The sequence below is a fragment of the Parus major genome, chromosome 4 (genome assembly GCF_001522545.3).
Source record: "Parus major isolate Abel chromosome 4, Parus_major1.1, whole genome shotgun sequence".
Lineage (NCBI taxonomy): Eukaryota > Metazoa > Chordata > Aves > Passeriformes > Paridae > Parus > Parus major.
This window is the reverse complement of record NC_031771.1, coordinates 24,548,070-24,566,506: the sequence shown is the minus strand read 5'-3', so window position 1 is coordinate 24,566,506 and position 18,437 is coordinate 24,548,070. Positions and strand designations below refer to the sequence as shown.

General features: G+C 42.7%; 1 long non-coding RNA gene across 1 annotated transcript; it reads right to left on the bottom strand.

The window, feature by feature from the left end:
* Nucleotides 1-9,474: 9,474 nt before the first annotated feature.
* On the bottom strand, nucleotides 9,475-13,976 carry LOC107202697. The gene is made up of 3 exons (XR_002001606.2): nucleotides 13,796-13,976; nucleotides 11,860-11,909; nucleotides 9,475-9,618 (listed from the first exon to the last, which is right to left on the bottom strand). It is a non-coding gene; the product is annotated as an uncharacterized LOC107202697 (long non-coding RNA).
* Nucleotides 13,977-18,437: the final 4,461 nt, after the last annotated feature.

Here is an 18,437-nt window from a genome sequence, read left to right as displayed (position 1 = left end):
TAACTGCAAGTGTGCTGCAACACACCATCATCCCCATTGCAACAACAGCTCCTGGTATGGGAGGCAGCCAGCACACCTTGCCCCGAAACCCTTAGGGCTCAGTGAAATGCCTCTCATTTGCATGAGTTTCATCATTTGCTAGAGGTTTATCCACCACAGTAAGAGACACATGTGTGCTTGCAACACACTGGACTGTTTTACCCAAGATACAGTTCAGTCCCTACCTGTAGTTCCCATGAGCTCCATCTATTCCCAGGAAGACAGCCAACCTCACAACAGGGGAAGACCAGCTTTTCCCTTAGGGAATGTTTGGAATACCATCTCAGCAATTAAAAAGCTTCACTGCTATTGAAATTAAGAGGATTAATGCTTTTAAACCCCAGGGATCCCTGGTTCATCAATTCACCAGCACACACTTTTTCCTATCTGGTTTAACTAATTTTAGCTGGATCAGCTAAGGATCCAGGAGCAGCAGGACAGTGAGTTCACATGGGGCAAGAGCTGCTTGGTGAGCAGAGGCTGCAGGTTTGCAAAGGCTACTCCAGAGCACCACAGCACCTTGCAATTTGCCCTGATTTATCATGCAATTAGCAGTGAGTGTGTCTCAGTGCACCACAAGAGACTGGCAGAGCTCAGTGTTTAAAGCTGACTTTGTACTCAGGCACCTAAATATCTGCCCTGGTTTTCTTCACTGATTTCAATAAGAATTTTGTCTGAAAATTAAGGTAACTCCTACAGATTCCCAGTGCAGAAAATCTCAAAGACCAAAACACTATGAACCATAATTTTAAATGGATGACTTTCATGTAACCTCATCAGACTGAATGCTACAGACATAGAGAAGAAACTTAGTTTACTGTAAAGCCACAGTACAAATGCTTGCTGTGGAATGGAGATGCATAGACAGACCAGAAATGAGGAATTCCTGTGGGAAATCAAGTCATATGGTGGCTATAAAAACCAGATGCACATGGAGACATGGAGAAGGTTTTAAACACATATGCATGGACCATGATAAACACTAGGCACACGAGGGCTGGGTGGAGCACATGTGGCTGCTCCCCATACCCAGACCATTTCACCAGGTGGGAGAAGATGGGGGTGAACATAACCTTGCAAAGGTTAATGTGGTTTCAGTTGCCCAATTTTGTCTGTACTTGCTTTTGTTCAGCTGAAATCCTCTGTTTGTGACGAAACTCTCAACTCCTGGGTCCCTCACAAGATGCATCAGCAAAATGACAGTCACCCACTGCATTTCTATTGAATATTTGTTCCAGTGGTTGCCTCTTGCTTGGTGTAAAAAGGGAGATGGGGCATGATAATTAACTTGGGGCTTTTTTGGATGGGTATTCTGAAGTCTCCGAGTGTGTCCCAGCTCCCATAGCCTATTGAATGTGCCCTCAAGGCAGCTTTCCTTCCTTTTGCCATTCACAGCAGCATCTCTGTTTTAATTCTTCTGTGCATTATTGAAAGCCTCTAACCTAGCAAGTAATTTTGTAGGGTAGAATCACTCCTCTTTGACTGAAAAAATCTTCTTCTAGCTCTTACAGGAAGATGGGCAAAACAAAAGCACAGAGAAAGGAAAAAATTAAGTTAATCTTGGAGGAGAGTGTCCAGAGGTGAACTAGAGCCTTTCATCAACAGGAATGGGATGTAATGCTGCTCTTGCTATCATAGGAGAAAATTCTGCTGCCATAATGTGTCTTTTTCCAGTACTTGTACATTTCTTCCTCTCTTTGCTAGCGAACTGAGAAGATTAAGATACAGAAATGCCAAGCTGCTAAAAGAGCCAGAGCAGACATCAGAGAAATAAAAATGAAATAAAACCCAACTGCACATACCTTTTAGTGATACTGTTTGTAGGAGATGTCTGAATTGCAGTCATAAAACCAGGAAAAAGCACTGAAGGGATGGGAGAGCTCTCCCCAGCACTGCAGGCCGTGAGCAAACCCTAGGCTATCCTTGGGCACTGGGCGCTGCACACATTTTCCTCTTGCTTTTGCTCAAGACACCAGCTTGACCACATGAAGAAGAGTTTACTTAAAAATAAAGCAAGCACTAATTCAGCCTTTTAAAAAAAAATAATTAAAAATAAACTATGATTCACAGTCTTAAGACCAAATTTGTCAAGAAAGATTGGCAAGATTTTCCCTCCTGTAAAGCCAGGCTGCTGCCTCAGGTGAGCTGGCCCCGGGCCTCCACACTCCAACAGCTGCTCCTGGGCCCCAGGGCCACCTGACTGAAACAAGGCCTGAAGGAGAAGCTCACTGGAGGACATTTTTAGCCAACACCACATGGAAAAGCAGCGTGTTTGCACTGCCCTCACACCTCCATGCCTGTGGCTCTGTGTCGATGACAGGCGCCGGCCTGTGGAGTTCCCTCGGCAGTGCCTCGGGGGAAAAATGCATTCAAGAAAGGGCAAAAAGCAACAGTGAAGAGTGAAGGGGGGAAATGTGGAAAACAGCGCTGAAAGCACTGAAAGGAGGGCAAAAAGAGGAAAGGGATAAGGTGATCTCCCTGCAGCCGGTGGAGCAGAAGCCCCATGCCTGAGCTGAGGGGTATTTCCTGCAGCTGTGACTTATTTAAATTAATCATCATTAAATTATCATTTTTGAGAGATGGAGAACAATTAAAATATTATTTCTGATGACTAAGCAAACCTAAGTGCCATGAAAATTACCTGTTCAGCACCATCACTATCAAAAACGAAGTTCACTTTGGATGTGCAATATGTCTGATGAGCATGGTGAAAAAAAATGAAGTGTTAATTTAGGCAAGTGAATAAAATAAGAATTTTCTGACTATCTATCAGCTGTTTAACAGGGTATCTGCTATCAAATTAAGAAGTGCAAAGGGCTGCAAATCCAGAGAGAGGAGGTCTTACCAAGTTCAGCATAGTTCAGCTTTCTTGGACCTCACTCAGCTCAGCGCAGTTCAAATCACAAAGAGAAACCATCAGAACTACTAAAAAAAGAACTGATTGCAAAGGTCTTCTGAAATTATTTCCCAGTGTTACCCTGAAAGGAGATTTTATATTTTTTCCTCACACACACACCAAACTAAAGCTCAGCCAGGAAGATTTTTAAGGGTCTAAAAGTTACAAAAAGTGAACAGGGATCTTCTTAGCCAACTATGCCTGCAGCTGGGCTGGAAACTTTCAGTCTGAGTCCTACCACACATTTCAGACAGCACAGAGCTTTGCTATGAAGACTTAAGGCAAAAGGATACACACCACATCTTGATGAGCTGCTTCCAGAGTTAATTCCCTCATTGTTAAAATCTGACTTTTGTTTTGTAGCCATCAACTTTCAGACTTCAGATCTCAATGCAGCCTTGTGCGTTCGACTGAAGAGCTCTTTAGCTAAAGAAAATATGGATATATTCAGCTTTTGATCAAATCACTTTCTGGTTTCTTCTTTGTCAAACAGAATGGGCAGAGCTTCTGGAAGGCTCCTGCATCTTTCATTGTGAAGGGCAATCATGGAAAATGCAAAGTGTTATTCCAGAAGCATCTTCATAGGGGCTTGATGTAGACCTTACCCTCTTAACTTTACCTTTTTTTAAAGACTGTCATTCAGCCGTACCTTCTTTGAGGACATATAATCACACTAAAAATAGAAGATGGTCACTCCCCCATATTGGCACAAAAGGCCAGCTATTTCCCAGCTCTGCATCTCAGAGAATTCAGGGAACCTCACACACTGATCACAAGGAGGTTAACACTGACCAAACAATTAAAAATATCCAAATACATAATAAAGAGACTTTTACTGACTTTAAAGTATTGCTTCAAGTAGCATCTGGTTGTTTGGGTTTTGTTTTTTTCCCTTAACCTAGTTTGCCAGTATTTTCTTTTCAATAATAACTAAAATTAAGTGTTCCCCCCAGCTGTTTGTATGAAAGAAGGCACAGATAGGAACAGTTTGATGTCCATTTCACTGCAATAGTGAGTAAAAATGCCGATAAAAGAAAATGATGCATAATTATTATCACCATTAACACCATCTGTCATCACCCAAATGTGCTGATGTGTATACTGCTTATATTTTTTCATATACATATATATACACACACACAAACCTGGATATAACCACCCCCAGGGAGCAGATTCTTCAGGACAGAGCATCTCTCTTTGCTCTGCTACAGCAGCATCACAGTCCCAGCTCTCTTGGAGCTGCTGGCTCCTCTTTTAACATCCCAAGCAGCACTCAGGGGAGCAACAGATGCAAAGCAACCCATGGCTCCCAGCCCCTCCAGTCATCTGAGGAGGCAGAAGATCCATAAGGTCTCATCCACCAGACTCAGACTTCCCTTTGTAAGCACAAAAGTAATGATTCAAATACATAATATCCAGCTCCTGAAGGGGAAGACTTCTTGTTTTATTCTTCTTCCATGAGGTCCCACAGCTGTGCCTTTGAACTAGCCTTTTTTTCACCCATTGTTGAAGAGTCATGACATTTTCTTTATTTAGCACTTGAGGTTTTGTTTAAAAATATGAACTACCTAATCTGTAACTCTTAACCAGCAATGCGAGCCATCTGCGCATATTTATAAAGTGCACTGGCTGGAGATACATTAATGCTGGAATATAGCACACATACATATTCCTGCTTGGGATATATTTTTTAAATGCTCTTTTTCTCCAGAGGAGGCAAATGACTAATTGCTTCTGTTGTTTGGGTGCTTGAAGTGGAAAATGGGCATTTCTGCTGTTCTGCCTCCATTTCCAGGTGTTGAGTCCACACATGTACAATAAACATAAAGTAATCCACAAATGTTCAGACCTTGGCAAAAACTCCCTCTTTGCCCTCTTGCCCCTAGGCTAGGACTAATTGCTGCCTGCATGTGTATGTCAAACTGTCCCAAATGTTTTATGATTTACTCTTGCAAATGAAAATCGATCTGAAAACATGTGAATGAATCCAAGGTTGATCACACTTCTGCTACTGACTCCAACTTTCCTGCTGCACACCTTCAAAAATAGGGGTACTGCCCATGTTTTATCCTCATCAAAAAACAAATTTAGGTTCCTAAAGTGTCATCTGTTTGGAATTTAAATGACCAAATCATGATGCTGAAAAAACATCATATTATGCTAAATTGCCAGAAAGTTTCCAGGTGCTCCAGTCCTACTCTGCATACTGGAAAAATCAAGGCCAAGCCACTGGATTTCTGCTCACATACAATCCTAATAACAACCTCAAACCAGGAGTACCTCACCCATTCCCCTGGGCTTGGTGCAAGGCCTCCTGTATCCTGGGAATTCATGCCAAAAGCAGTGGGAGCTGTTGCTGAGAGAGAGAGATGTGGTCACAGTTCTCATCTTCATGTGGTGAATATGGACCCCTTCACTGAGCAATCCCAACGCCAGCTGTGCTTGAAGAAACTAAAGATGCATCTGTCCAGGCAGGTAAACAAAAGAATTTTGTGTTCCTCCTTCTATTCCATAAATAAAAGCATGCATTGAAAATTAATGCATGGTTGGACTGACCCTTTCCAGCTCATTGGCTGCAGAAAAGTATTTTGAAAATTACTTTAATGCATATTTACTCAGTGGACCAGAATGATTCACTTCAGCACATGAATATGCCTTATTAAAAACCTGCTTACACACAAGTTACTCAAACCAGCCCTTTTTTTCAACTCTCCAAGGAATGTATGAAATACCATGTTCATTACATATAAGTCTGGGAAACCATTATTTCATCTGTCTTCTCCAAGAGAAAAGGGTGTGCCTTAAAAAGAGCAGAATAAAAATGATTGCAATGAGTGCTTCAGATGCTGTGAACTGGCTGGAGAAAGTCTGTCTGTAACTGAAGCTGAGTGATGAGCCAGCTTGGGTAGCAAGTTTTTAACGGGGCCTGTTGTGATAGGACAAGGGGGAATTGCTTTAAACTGAGGGAGGGTAGATTCAGACTAGATACAAAGAAGAAATATTTTACTATGAGGACGGTTAAACACTGGAGCAGGTCTCCCAGACATATAATAAGTGCCCCATGCCCGAGTCAGGCTGGATGGGGTTTTGAGCAACCTGATCTAGTTAAAGATGGCCCTTCTCATTGCAGGAAAGTTGGGCCTTCCAAATTAAAGCATTCTATGAATCTATATCTCTTCCCACACTCTCACACTCCATATAAAGCCTCCTGCAGAGGGTGCAGCCCCCCAGGGTGCAGAGACACTTTTGCAAAATGTTTCAAAAAGGCTCATTTTTCAGTGAGATAAGAAAACCTTTCCATTATCTTCATCCTCTGTGACAGGTCATCCCACCAGCTACGTGAGCCTGCATCGCTCAATGTGTCGAGGCCAAGCAGCACCCGAGCAGCCTCACAGAAAAGTGCCTTAATTGCTGGTAATGCAATAGGTCCACTTAGCACCAGCAAAGCAATTCAAAAATGGAATCAAACATTTTCTGGACACACATTTAGGGAGCAGCCAGCTGTGTTGGCATGTTGCTCCATTACTTAACCACTGGGTCATATATCTGTGACTGCAGATGGCTTTTACATCCCCACCTCTTAAGCAGCATCTGATACCATGACCAACGCTGGCCCAAAGGGAAGGATGCAGTCATTCTGACCAGAAAGGCTTTTTCCTTTAAATTAAACACCATCTCAGGCAAGGCATTAGAAGGTTTTTCTGTGGCCCCATTAGACCCAGTGGAAAGAGCCCTCCTTAGCTCCAGCATGAGAAGCACTACCCATGTGAAATTCAGCAGCAGCTCTGCCTTGCAAAGTCCAGGGTTGGACAAATAAAATTACCTTTCCCCATCAATCTCTCACCAGCACCCCAGGACACCCACATTGCTTCTCATGGAGAACTTCTAGTGATGTTTCTTGAAGATATTTTTGCTTCAACTCCCCTTCATCACAGTTTTTTTTCTTCCAGGCATCCCTAAGGAATCCATAGCCTCCAGGGGCAGCTGCAAAAACATCACCATGCCAGTATTTGCAGTGTAAATCTGCTGGGCTAAATGCTGACACAGCTACAGCTGCTTAGCTGTTGGCTGCACAGGGAAGGCAACACAGAAGATCAGAAAAAAGTACCTTGGTCTACCTGAGAAAATGTACCAGCAAAGTGACAGCACAAAATATGAAAACATAATGGTCTTACGAACAGACCCATGGGGCATCAATTTACCAAGTACCAATGCAAAAGTATTCACACTATGGATCCTGCTGCAGGCCAGACACTCTGTGGCACAGAGAATAAATGGTGTAGACCACAAACTCGTGGTTCCTGGCTCATTGTGCTTACACAGGCTTTGACAAATGCCTTGGTGAACAGCTGTGGCCTCTCACTCCCATCCTCAACCACAAGCTAAGTGTCCAAATGCTCCAACTTTATCAGAACTACTTACTTGGTTGAATATTTTGATGCTTATGATTATATAGTGAAGGACTGTTTTGTTCAAGGAGAACAATGATGGGTGAAAATTGCATAAAGCTCCTCAGAATGTATTTCCTTATTTGCATGCTTCTCATGCAAGGGAAGCCACATATGGTAGCAAATATTTTACAAAATCTATTCCACTTGTAGAATAATCCTCCAAATTATTCCATGTTAAGGACCCATGGTGTATAAAATAAGATGTGGGCAGTACCATATGAGACACTTCAGGTTAACCAAAACAGTTTGACTCAAAATTAAACTTCTCACTCCATGTTTGAGAACAGGCTTTTCATATTGTTGAAAGCAATTGCTCCCAGAATTAAAAACTGGGACATTTCTTTTTATTTCCCAATTTCACCATGTTTCCATATACTACTTGAAAAAAAATCTGTCCTTTCATTCACACAAAACTGCTTCCAGGACACACTTGGAAACAGAGCATCAGCCCAAACTGCACTCTTATAGCAAACACAGCCCTCACTCCAACACAGGTGACACATGCATGAGGAGAGTTCTGCTTTCTTCCCATATAAATATTTAACTGGCTCAGACCCAATTTGCCTGAAGCATCAAGCCTTCTCATTGATTGCTCTGCTAACTTCTTGTTAGTGCTGAAGATCATCTCCGTGTCCTGAAAAAGAATGTTGGCATAACCTTGAAAATGAAGAACTATTTACCGGGGAGAAAGAGGAGTGAGTCGTCAATGTTGAGAAGAAAATTAGTTTGAAATCTTCAGTCTAAAACAGGATGGAAATGGGGAAGTTCCTGGGGTTTTTAGAGCTCCCAACCAAACAATTTTATTCTTCTGGTTTTTTGAAGCTATGAAGTGGGCCACCTCCCACTTCACTAAAAGGTCCACAAAAAAAGGGAGAGGTTTAAGAGGGTGCAATTTGGTTTCAAAGTAAGAAACAGACCAGTGGTTAGCTTTCGAAGATAACTATCGCTGGATGCTACACAAACCTGTCCCTTAAATAATGCCATGTACTGAGAATGCTGTCCTTTGCATGTGCCTTTCAGTGCTGTGCCTATGGGATTACACATTGTACCATTGCTTGCTGAGATTTCACAAAAACATGAACAGGATATGTTGTCCCAAACCTGGAAAAATACAAGCGCAGAGAAATTTCCAGAGTCAGGTCTAGTTTAGGATGTTTGTCTAAAAACAAGTAATTTTAGCTCAGCGCTGTGTGCTAATCCTTCCCCATGATCCAAGTCAGAGCTGTGATAGTATTTCCACTTAAACATGGACATAGATACTTTCAGCATGAATCCAAGGACTCAGAGGGGCAAGGTAGGATGGACACAGCTCCAAACTGCTGCTGAAAACAGGAATTGGCTCCTCACTGCATTTATCTCCATCCTTAAACAGGTGTTTTTCTCCAAGGCATCAACCTTTTTCATCTCATAACCTTGTGGAGATAAAGCTTGGCACTTGGTATATTTCTTTGTTTTTTAAATCTGGCAAAATTCATCATGATTTGCAAGAGCTGTTGAGAAAAGATAGGGAGACATCTTGTCCCAAAGATCATATTTATGATCGTTTGGCTCAAAATAACACATTGCTTTTCTCAGCACATGCTGTGTGCAGGTAGCAAACTCTAAAACAAACAATTTAATTTCTAAAATAAAAAAAAAAAACCTCTTCTGTGATAAGATTAGGAAGCAGGCAAGAAAGCAAGTCTTCTGGGAGGAAGAAAACCACAGCTGTGAAACAACCCTTAGGGGCTTTAGAAGAAAGGCTTGATCTTAGGTGATACATGTGGTCCTGCCTGAAGAGATGGTGCTGGATGACTTATCTGGGGCTCATATAAAAATCCCTGGTAACCAGTATCCTCAGTGCCAGCAAACATGTGTTGGAGCCAGGGTTCAATTGAGAGCTCAGATAAAGAGCATGTTTTCCTCTGGGGAATTTGGGTGGCATAAATCTGTACACTTAACAGGTTTGAGTCTCAAGGGTAGGCATGCTCCCATTGCAAGCGCTTTTCTTACGGCTAGATAAAAGCCTCCCATAAATAAAGCTTTGAAATCTTCCAGGAGAAGTTAGCTATACAAATTTGGGCACATGAAGCTCAGTGTAAGCAATAATTCCACATATTTTTATTAGAAAGTAGATATATAGGAGCAGCAATGCCTGATAAATCAACATATCTGCCTCCTTACTGGCTTTTATGATGGGCATTAGCAGTAGTGACTGTCGCAGAGATCATAACAGCTTTATTTCCACCATCTCTGTAAGACAAAATCAAATATAAGCAGTTTATATTATTTTTTAAGTATAAACTCATTTCACTTGCTTTGAAGTGGTGACAAAATCATTCCTGGTAAACATCAAATTAGGGGGGAGGAAGGAAGTGGGGAGGGAGGGAAGGAAGGGGAAAGGAGAGGGGAGGGAAGGAGGGGGAGGGAAGGGGAGGGGAAGGGGGAGGAAGGACTGACTCATTTGGGTTTTTTAGGTAGGATTTTCTTGGAGCCTTGGAAATAGCTGGCACGATTTTTTCAGTGCACAGCCATCACAGTGTCTCCCTGACAATTTGGGAGGTTTGGGGTTGTTGATGGCTGCACAGGGACTGCTGACCTCTCCTGTAGGGTTCTGGCATGAGTTTTGCTGTTGCAATGTGGATATGACCAGCAAAAAAATGTTTAATTCTTTTCAGTTGTCTCCTTGAAGAAACCAGCTTCCATATAATTTGATTATGCATTTAATATAAACATATAAATTAATTAGATAATTGGTAAATAGGGCTTCGGCAACAAAATTATTTTAATACAGGGTTGGAGAAGCTAGACTGTCTTAAAAAATATTTCTCTTTCTAGCGTAGGATTTAAAAGACAATTACAGGAGTTTTCCACCTAAACCTAGATCTATAAAAGTCCAGGCACTCAGCTCTGACTGGGAACTCTCTGGAGCTCTTTACAAGCTTCAGGAAGAAGAGGCTGTTTGGTTGGTATCAAAGTAATGTGGCCTTGAGCCCTTCATTATCTGTTCACCCAATATATACCATGCAGTGAACAGCTTGGTGAGTTGAATGCCAAATGGTTGCTTTATTTTGCAGCTGCAAATTTGCTTTTTGAATTCCCATCGTAAGCAAGACTGGAAGCAGTGTCATGTAAGACAGTAGCACTACACAAGGTGAAAGGTAATTTTATCCAGTGTTTCATCTTCCATGGCCACACTCATCATAATCCCACCCCTTTCAGACTCTTGCCTTCCATAAAATGACCCATTCCTACCCTGGAGAATCATCAGACACATAATTGCAGTGTTCCTCCTTTGTGGTTAGTCCTGCAAAATAGTGCTTGGTCCATATGTTGTGCTGACACTATGGAAATGATGCTACGGAGTAATTACAGGAGGGGACACTCGGAGCGGGGAGCTTCGCGCGCGCTGCTCTCCCACGAGGTGCACAGTTGCGAAGCAACCTGACACATCTGCCAGGGCTGTCTAAGAAACTATTAGCCAGTTGCTACCTCCTGTGCTCAAGAGCTGCAGGCAATTTCACAGTAATAGTTTCTCGGCTTCCTTCACGCAGGCGACCGTGGTGCCGAGATACTGACTTAAGTATGTACCACGGAATGGCATCCTTAATAGAGGCTTTACAGGAACAAAATGTATATGGGTAATCCACAAAGGCTGGTTGCAAGTGACAGCTTCGTTATTGCTCTGAGGATGCATGGCAGGCACCGGAGCAGCCATGGGAATGGACAGCTTTGATTTGCAGGAATGATTCTACAGCCCACCTACATGGGCTCAGGGGTAAAATCAGAAGCACCTGTGCAGGGAGCCCCTAGAAGTGCAGTATTATTGTATGTGTTGGGTTTGTGTGGCCAGGCAGGGCAGGGTGCAGTAGGAGGGTGTGCTACAAGGGTGGCTTCTGTGAGAAGCTGCCAGAAGCTTCCCCCATGTCTGATAGAGTGTCCCAGCTGGCTCCAAGACAGAACCACTGTCCATCAGTGGTGACAGTAGCACCTCAGGAATGACAGATTGAAGAAGGGGCAAAGATTACCTCAAGAGCAATTGCAACCAGAGAGTGGAGCAAAAACATGCAAGAAGAACAGCCCTGCAGATACTCAGGTCAGTGCAGAAACGGGGGAAGGAAGTGTCCCAGGCACCAGAGCTGAGATTCCCCTGCAGCCCATGGTGTGCAGCTCTGTCCCTGAAGCCCATGGGTGAGAAGTGACCCCATGAAGAACTCCATGCCTAAGCAGATAGATGCCCAAAGGAGACTGTGACCCTGCGGGAAGCTCATGCTAGAGCAGGCTCCTGGCAGGACCTCTGGCCGTGTGGAGAGAGGAGCCTGTGTATGAGCAGGTTTTCTGGCAGGACTTGTCACCCCACAGGGAACCCACATTGGAGCAGTCTGTGTCTGAGGGACTGCACCCCATGGAGGGTACATACACTGAAGCAGTTTGTGAAAAACTCGAGTCCATGGGAAAGACTCATGCTGTCAAAAGATCACAAAAGACTGTCACCTGTAGGAGGGAACCCATTCTGGAGCAGAAGAGTGGGAGGACTCCTCCCCCTGCAAAGGAAGGAGCAGCAGAGTGAATATGATGAACTGACCACAACCCCATCTCTCTGCACAGTTGGAAGTAGAAAACTTGGGAGTAATGTTAAGCCCAGGAAGGATGAAAGATGGGGAAAGGTTTTTCAAGATTTAGTTTTTATTTTCATTACCCCACTCTGATTTCATTGGCAATGTTAAATTTTTCTCCAAATTACATCTGTTTTGCTTGCGATGGTAATTGCTGAGTGGATCTCTCACTGTCCTCATCTCAACTAATCAGGCTTTTCATGTATTTCTTCTCCCCTGTCTAGCTGAGGAGAGGAATGATAGAATGGCTTTCATGGGCACCTGAATTCCAACCGTAGAGAAGCAGAGGTGAGTTTTTGGGAGCCTGGAGCTCTGGCTTGCAGAAAGGACCACAAGCCAAGTTCTTCCACAAACACAAAAAAAGGGAGACTTCTATGCAACAAAGCTGGGCTGAGTATGGAAGTCCCCAAATGTGGTCTGACATCAAAGTGAATAATTTGCCTTTTTGGTTTTTTAGTAAGAGGGAAAATGAATGTGAAACAAAGGCAGTTCAGGTATATCCATGTACAGATCTAGGTTTAAGGTTCATTGCAGGTGAAGGAGGTAGAAGACCATGCTGGCATATGTTGGGAAGTTGATTTAAAACATCTGAAAGCTTAAATGACACTTAGTGCCTTCAGAAAACTACCTGAATCCTCAGGGCAAGGTCTAAATTTTGACAGGATGTATATCCAGTACCCAGAGACTTCTCCTGATGTACAGCTTCCCTTTCACAGTATTCCCTGCCCAAATGGAGGCAAAAAAAAAAAAAAACCCAAAAAAAATCCACTAAAGGACTGAGCCCCAGAGGGGATGCATTAGTTGGCATTATTTTCTCAGTCGTCGAGTCTCAGCGATTCAGAACAAGTAGCGATGCCTCTCCCTACGGCTTTAATGACGTTTGCTGTCAGACACATGAGCCACGGGAAAGGACAGGGCTGTAACTTTATTTTAAGCCGGATAGGCTGCAGCTAAATCTCCTGAATCCCTTTCAGCTTTGGAAATGGTTTTCCCCTATCTCTGCCTTCTACCTGGTGCCTCCACATTGTTTGTGCTAAAAGGGGAATGATACTTTTAATCTCGAAAATGCCTTTGGAGCTTTGGAGTGGATCATTTTAAAGTCAACAGTGTTTAAAGCACATTAATGAGGGTATTCACCATAAAACAGTTTTATTTCTGTGTGTAACTGATAAACATGAATATGAGAGAATATAAGGGAAAAGAGGTGGGGAAACAGTCCTGCTTGGAAAAGCAAACAAATCACGGATCCGTAGTAAAAAGGATATCAAATTATTATAACACTAAAGCTGGCTGTGAATCTTCTGGTGGAACATAATTTTCTTTTTTTTTTTTTCTCTCTCTTTGGGTTTAAGTTCACGGCCCAGCACTTTGCCTGGTGTTTGGAAAATTATAGTCAGACTACATTGTGAGAATAGCATTATCTTATAAGTTTTTTAAAACAAAAATGGTAGCTGATACTCATCATGCTGGCTTATTCCTGTGCAGATACAAGGTAGTAAAAAACATGAGGGCAGTAGCAACTGCTGCCTCCTGGCAGGTAGCAAAATTAAAGAAAAAGTTTTAAGACAATTTAAAAATTAAGAAAAAAGCAGGTCAGGTTGGTTCTAAGGCCACAGATGTCCCTTTTTCACAGCTCTCCAGACCAACGTAAGGTTTTGTTGAGATAGCCACAAAGAGGTGAACTGGGTGAAGGTGCCATCTATGTATCTTTACACAGAAAAGGCAAAATTTGCAATCAACCTCACACAAAAAAAATATACAAAAAAATTTATACCAAATAGACCTTGAGGGCATCAGGAACAAGATATACTTACCAAATAATCCCAGCAGCACGATGTTCTGGTGTCAATGAACCCAACACTCATTTTGCTGTTGACTGCAATATGATCCTGAGCTCTCTCATTATCGTTTTAACCACACTTTGGTGGGGTTGGCTTTGGAGAAGCACTGAAATGTTACAGTGAGATAAAGAGTAAATTCTTGTCTGTATCCCCTGCAAAAAAAAAAAAAAAAAAACAACAAAAAAACCCACAAAAAACAAAACAAAAAACCCCCAAAAGTTAAAGGAATTATTTTGAAAAAGAATAAATATTCTACGTCACCTCTCTAAACTAAAAGGAAAAACAGTTTAAATTCGGGGGGTTTGTATATTTATTAAAGCCATTTTATATGGGGAGGAAAAAAAAACACACAAAGAAAAAGAATCTGTTTCTCTCAGACAAATTCCCATTTTTGATTAAATCTGTTTCCCACGTGCAAGAGGATGAAATATATCAAGTCTAAGAAATAAATGTGTGAGCAACTTTTAAGAGTAATCAGGATTTACAATGACCTTTTATTCTAGGCAAGCAATGGCAAGTGCTATGATGGATACAGAGAAAAGATTACTGAGAAACAAGGAAATTTGCATCCAGGACCAGCAGGAGCAAAAAGGGCACTGAATTGTGCTCGCTTTACACAGAGGGTTACAGTGCCATGTTATTGCAGACAAATGAAGGGCTTGCATTAAAAATGCATAATTTAATCAGGAGAAAAACTACTAATCAGATTGAAATATGCAGACCTGATATTGGTTTTTTAATATTAGTGTTATTAAATTCTGCTATAGTTTCTCACAGAATCACCCAAATGTAAATTAATATAAGGAGAAACGGTTAACAAAATTACAGGCCCAGATCAAACATTCCTGCTCATTCGTAAGCATCCCGCTGACTTGTGATATTGGGGATGGCATAAAAGGCTTAGTATAAAATACTACATGCACTGATCTAATAGTACTTTTCCCAGTCAGAGCAGCTTGAAGTGCACCCTGATGCTGTTGTTGGCTTGAGTTGAATGGCAACTGAGGATAGATGCCAGCATCCCTGCCTGGGCCAAACACAGAACTGCCACCCCCATGTGCCATAGCCTGAGCATGGCCAGAGGGCTGCCAGCTCCACCCAAAATCAGCCTGTGCTGTAAGGAGCAGGAACTTATTCCCTGGACATAATCAACCTCTAGAATTAATACATGCACCAAGAAAACAGTGCTGAACATTCCTCTGATTTAACATATTAAGAAGCATTAAAAGTATCCCCCATTTGTGCATCACAGATGATGCAAGAGTCACTGCCTGGGCTCAGCATCTGTCAGACTCATACTTAGCCAAGGCTCTTCCTCCACTGCTGCTAAAGTAAGTTTCTAAACTGCCCATTTTACATCTGGGCAGGAAGGTACTGTCACTTGCCAAGGGAAATGGCACTTTGGAATTAAAGCTAAGAAAATGCACCAAGCCCCTTTTCTCTTGTGAACATTTCTAATGTGGCAAACCTCAGCAGAGAGATGTGCTTGTCTTGAAACTCCACCGAGAAACTGTGGGCTCACATTTTTGTCTTACACTTCTGCTTTACAGTGTTTCAGTTACAGAAAGGCAGTCACCTGTAATACCATTCCTCAGAAAATGAAGTATTATTAGTATTAACTTGGTTTATAAGGGTGGCTCCACTGTTTCAACGGGTGTACAAACCCTTGGAAAATTACACTTCTAATTATTTTCCCCTTATCAGTTAGAATATAAACACTGTAGAATAGAGACTCTAGGGTTTTTGTTTGCACAGCACTTTGTATCATAAGGTCCTAATCTTTCAGGTACATCTGAACACAAAGTGGCTCACCAAGCAACTTCCCATCATTTACCTGCTGTCCTGGTTAATCAGGGAGGCCCCAGCTGACAGCAGGTGAACAAAGGAGACACCCAACTGCAAGAAGGGCAAGAAGGAGGATTCTGGGAACTACAGGTGTGTCAGTCTGATCTCAATGCTGGGGAGGTTTACAAACATCACCTTGAGTGCCATCATGCAGCACAGACAGGACAATCAGGAGATCAGGCCCAGTCAGCACAGGGTTATGAGAGGCAGGTCCTTGCTTGGCCAACATGATCTCCTTTGGTGACCAGCTGACCTGACTAGTGGATGAGGGAAAAGCTGTGGATGTTGTCTACCTGGACTTCAAGTAAAATCTTGGACACTGTTTCCCACAGCAATCTCCTGGCTGGTCATGGCTTGGATAGGTGCACTGTTTGCTAGGTCTATGACCATCAATGATCTTGGAGGTCTTTTCCAAACTGATACAAAGATTCTGTAATTCTATTCTAAAACCGGCACTGAGCATTTAACATTGATTCCCAGTGACACTTTATTTGACATCCACCTATGAGAGAAAGAGAAGATGCACAGCAGGAAAACAAGGGAAATTAAACAGCATGTGTGACCAGTAATATACAAAACTGCTCATTTTGAAAAAAAAGCTGTAGACTCTTTTAGACTGAAAGCTGATGTGTCAGTCTCACTTCCTACTTATTTTTCAATTTATGTGATACACTGTATAAGTGTTTCTGACACTACTTGCACCGGGGGATAAATAAAGCTAAGCTAGATTCCCTTTTCTTCCTTTTTTTCCCCATTTTTGCCAGCTGCTGCCTCCCCCTGATGTCAGGTTCTGCACAAACATAACACCATAGCACGGCACACACACGGCCATCAGCAGCATCAGATAATGGCCAGGAAGCTGCTGCTGCTCTTGATTCCCTGCTGTGTTACATCAGTGCTAATGAGGAGTAAATAATAGTAATAAATCAGCTTTCTGCAGTTGACAGTAAGGTGTTCAATATTCGCTGAAGCCACTGGCAACTCAGAGGCGGTTTCCAGAGGCCCCTGCCTAGCAAACAGTGCAATACTGCAAACACCATTTATTCTGGAAGAGCCAGCTACCATATTCTGTGGTATAAACTTCAAAGCAGCCCATCCTGCCACATTAGGAAATCCTTTGCAGACAGCAGATGAATGAAGTTGGAGGAGACACCTCATGGGTTACACAGCCTGTCTCATGCAGCATTCACCTGGGCTTGACCTCCCCTCTCTAACCACAGAAAGGCTGCAGCAGAGCCCTTCTGCCTCATAGGTTGGGTCAGGGGCTTGCAGATGCTGATAAATCTTGTGGGGGGCCATGGGTGTGCCCTAGCTCAAAGGGCTGCATTAAGCCATTCCACCACGTGATTAGAACTGGCTCAGGCAACCCTCTGAGCTGCAATCCCACCTTAGTTTTGCTTCCTACCATAGCAGCATATTCATAGCAGTGTATCTTTCAAAAGGAGAAGCCAAATTCCCTCTAAAATCAGGTTTCCTACAACCCCCAGAGAAATCTCACAGGTTTAGGATCAGCAGCCAAAGCACAGTGTGGCAAATGAGTAGTGTGGCATCCAGAGGGGCTCACACATATGTGCCACCCACATGACACCCCTGCCAGGCAGCAAGATCCTAAACCATCTTCCAAGCTCATGCCACAAGCAGTGCCTTTGTCTTACTGTAAACATTTCTGGCTTTAACCAACATATTAGGCAGCATTATTCTTCATTTACTTGAGACAGAAAATGTGGAGTAGCTCCCAGGAACAATATCCCAGATGGCTTCTTCTGTCTGTGACACGGAGCTGGCACCACCAGCCTCATATTTAAGGACTTTTGCTGTTCTTGACCTCTTAAAAACTTTGTAAAAGACCAGTGTTATTACTTAGGACTGAGATATGACCTGAGGAGTCAGGAGGCAAAGGCACTCAGGCAGAATGATGTCAGGGTCAGGACAGGACCCTGTGCCTCAGCTGGAATGGGATGTCATCGGCTCTGTCAGTTGTAAATACAAAATTTAGGAAGCTCCCCAGTAAAACATAGTAGCTTCAAGATGTACTATTTCCTGAAACTCTTGAAAGCCCCAAGCACTGGCATTACTCACTGTTTCCATTGCCTCTCGATGTGCAGCATTATTTCATGGAGATTGCTACATAGTTAACAGCTAGGAATTGGAAATGTTGAAGGAACATGTATCAGCAAATAAGGATTCCAGTTCTGTACCTTTCTGAAGGTTTTGGGAACAAAATGCTGGGAGGAAGACAGCAACTGAATTCCATTTCATTAGAGGGAGAACCATTTCTAAAAGGAAATAATCATGGCGATACCACTGTTCAGCAACAGGTCTGGAAAGAAAAAAAATTGGGGTTTTCCCTGAAAGCCTTGCAGCAGCCTTGTCCTGAGCTTCATTGGCCTCTAGTGGAAAACAGAAGCTATGTCTTGTGATCACAAAACTTCATTTACAGAGCAAAGACAAATACACCACTGCCCACACAGAGCTTGAATACATACCTGGTGAAGGAATGCAAGGCATGTGATGAAAAAGGATTACTATTCTGCATCAGGTACATACAGAGTCTTGGTTTTGCTGTCATTCAGGGAAGAGATTGAGTTAAGTATTATTTTTTCCTACAGATGTTCCCATTCTAGTGAGCTTCTAAGCTGTCAGCCATAAAAGAAATAAAATTTCACCTGCAGAGGCACTAAGTTTGTTACATTTGGGGTAGAAGCTTGATATGTGCTTCACTGTATGTGCTCCACTGGAAGTTAACTCTTGCAGCATTCAGACCACAGCT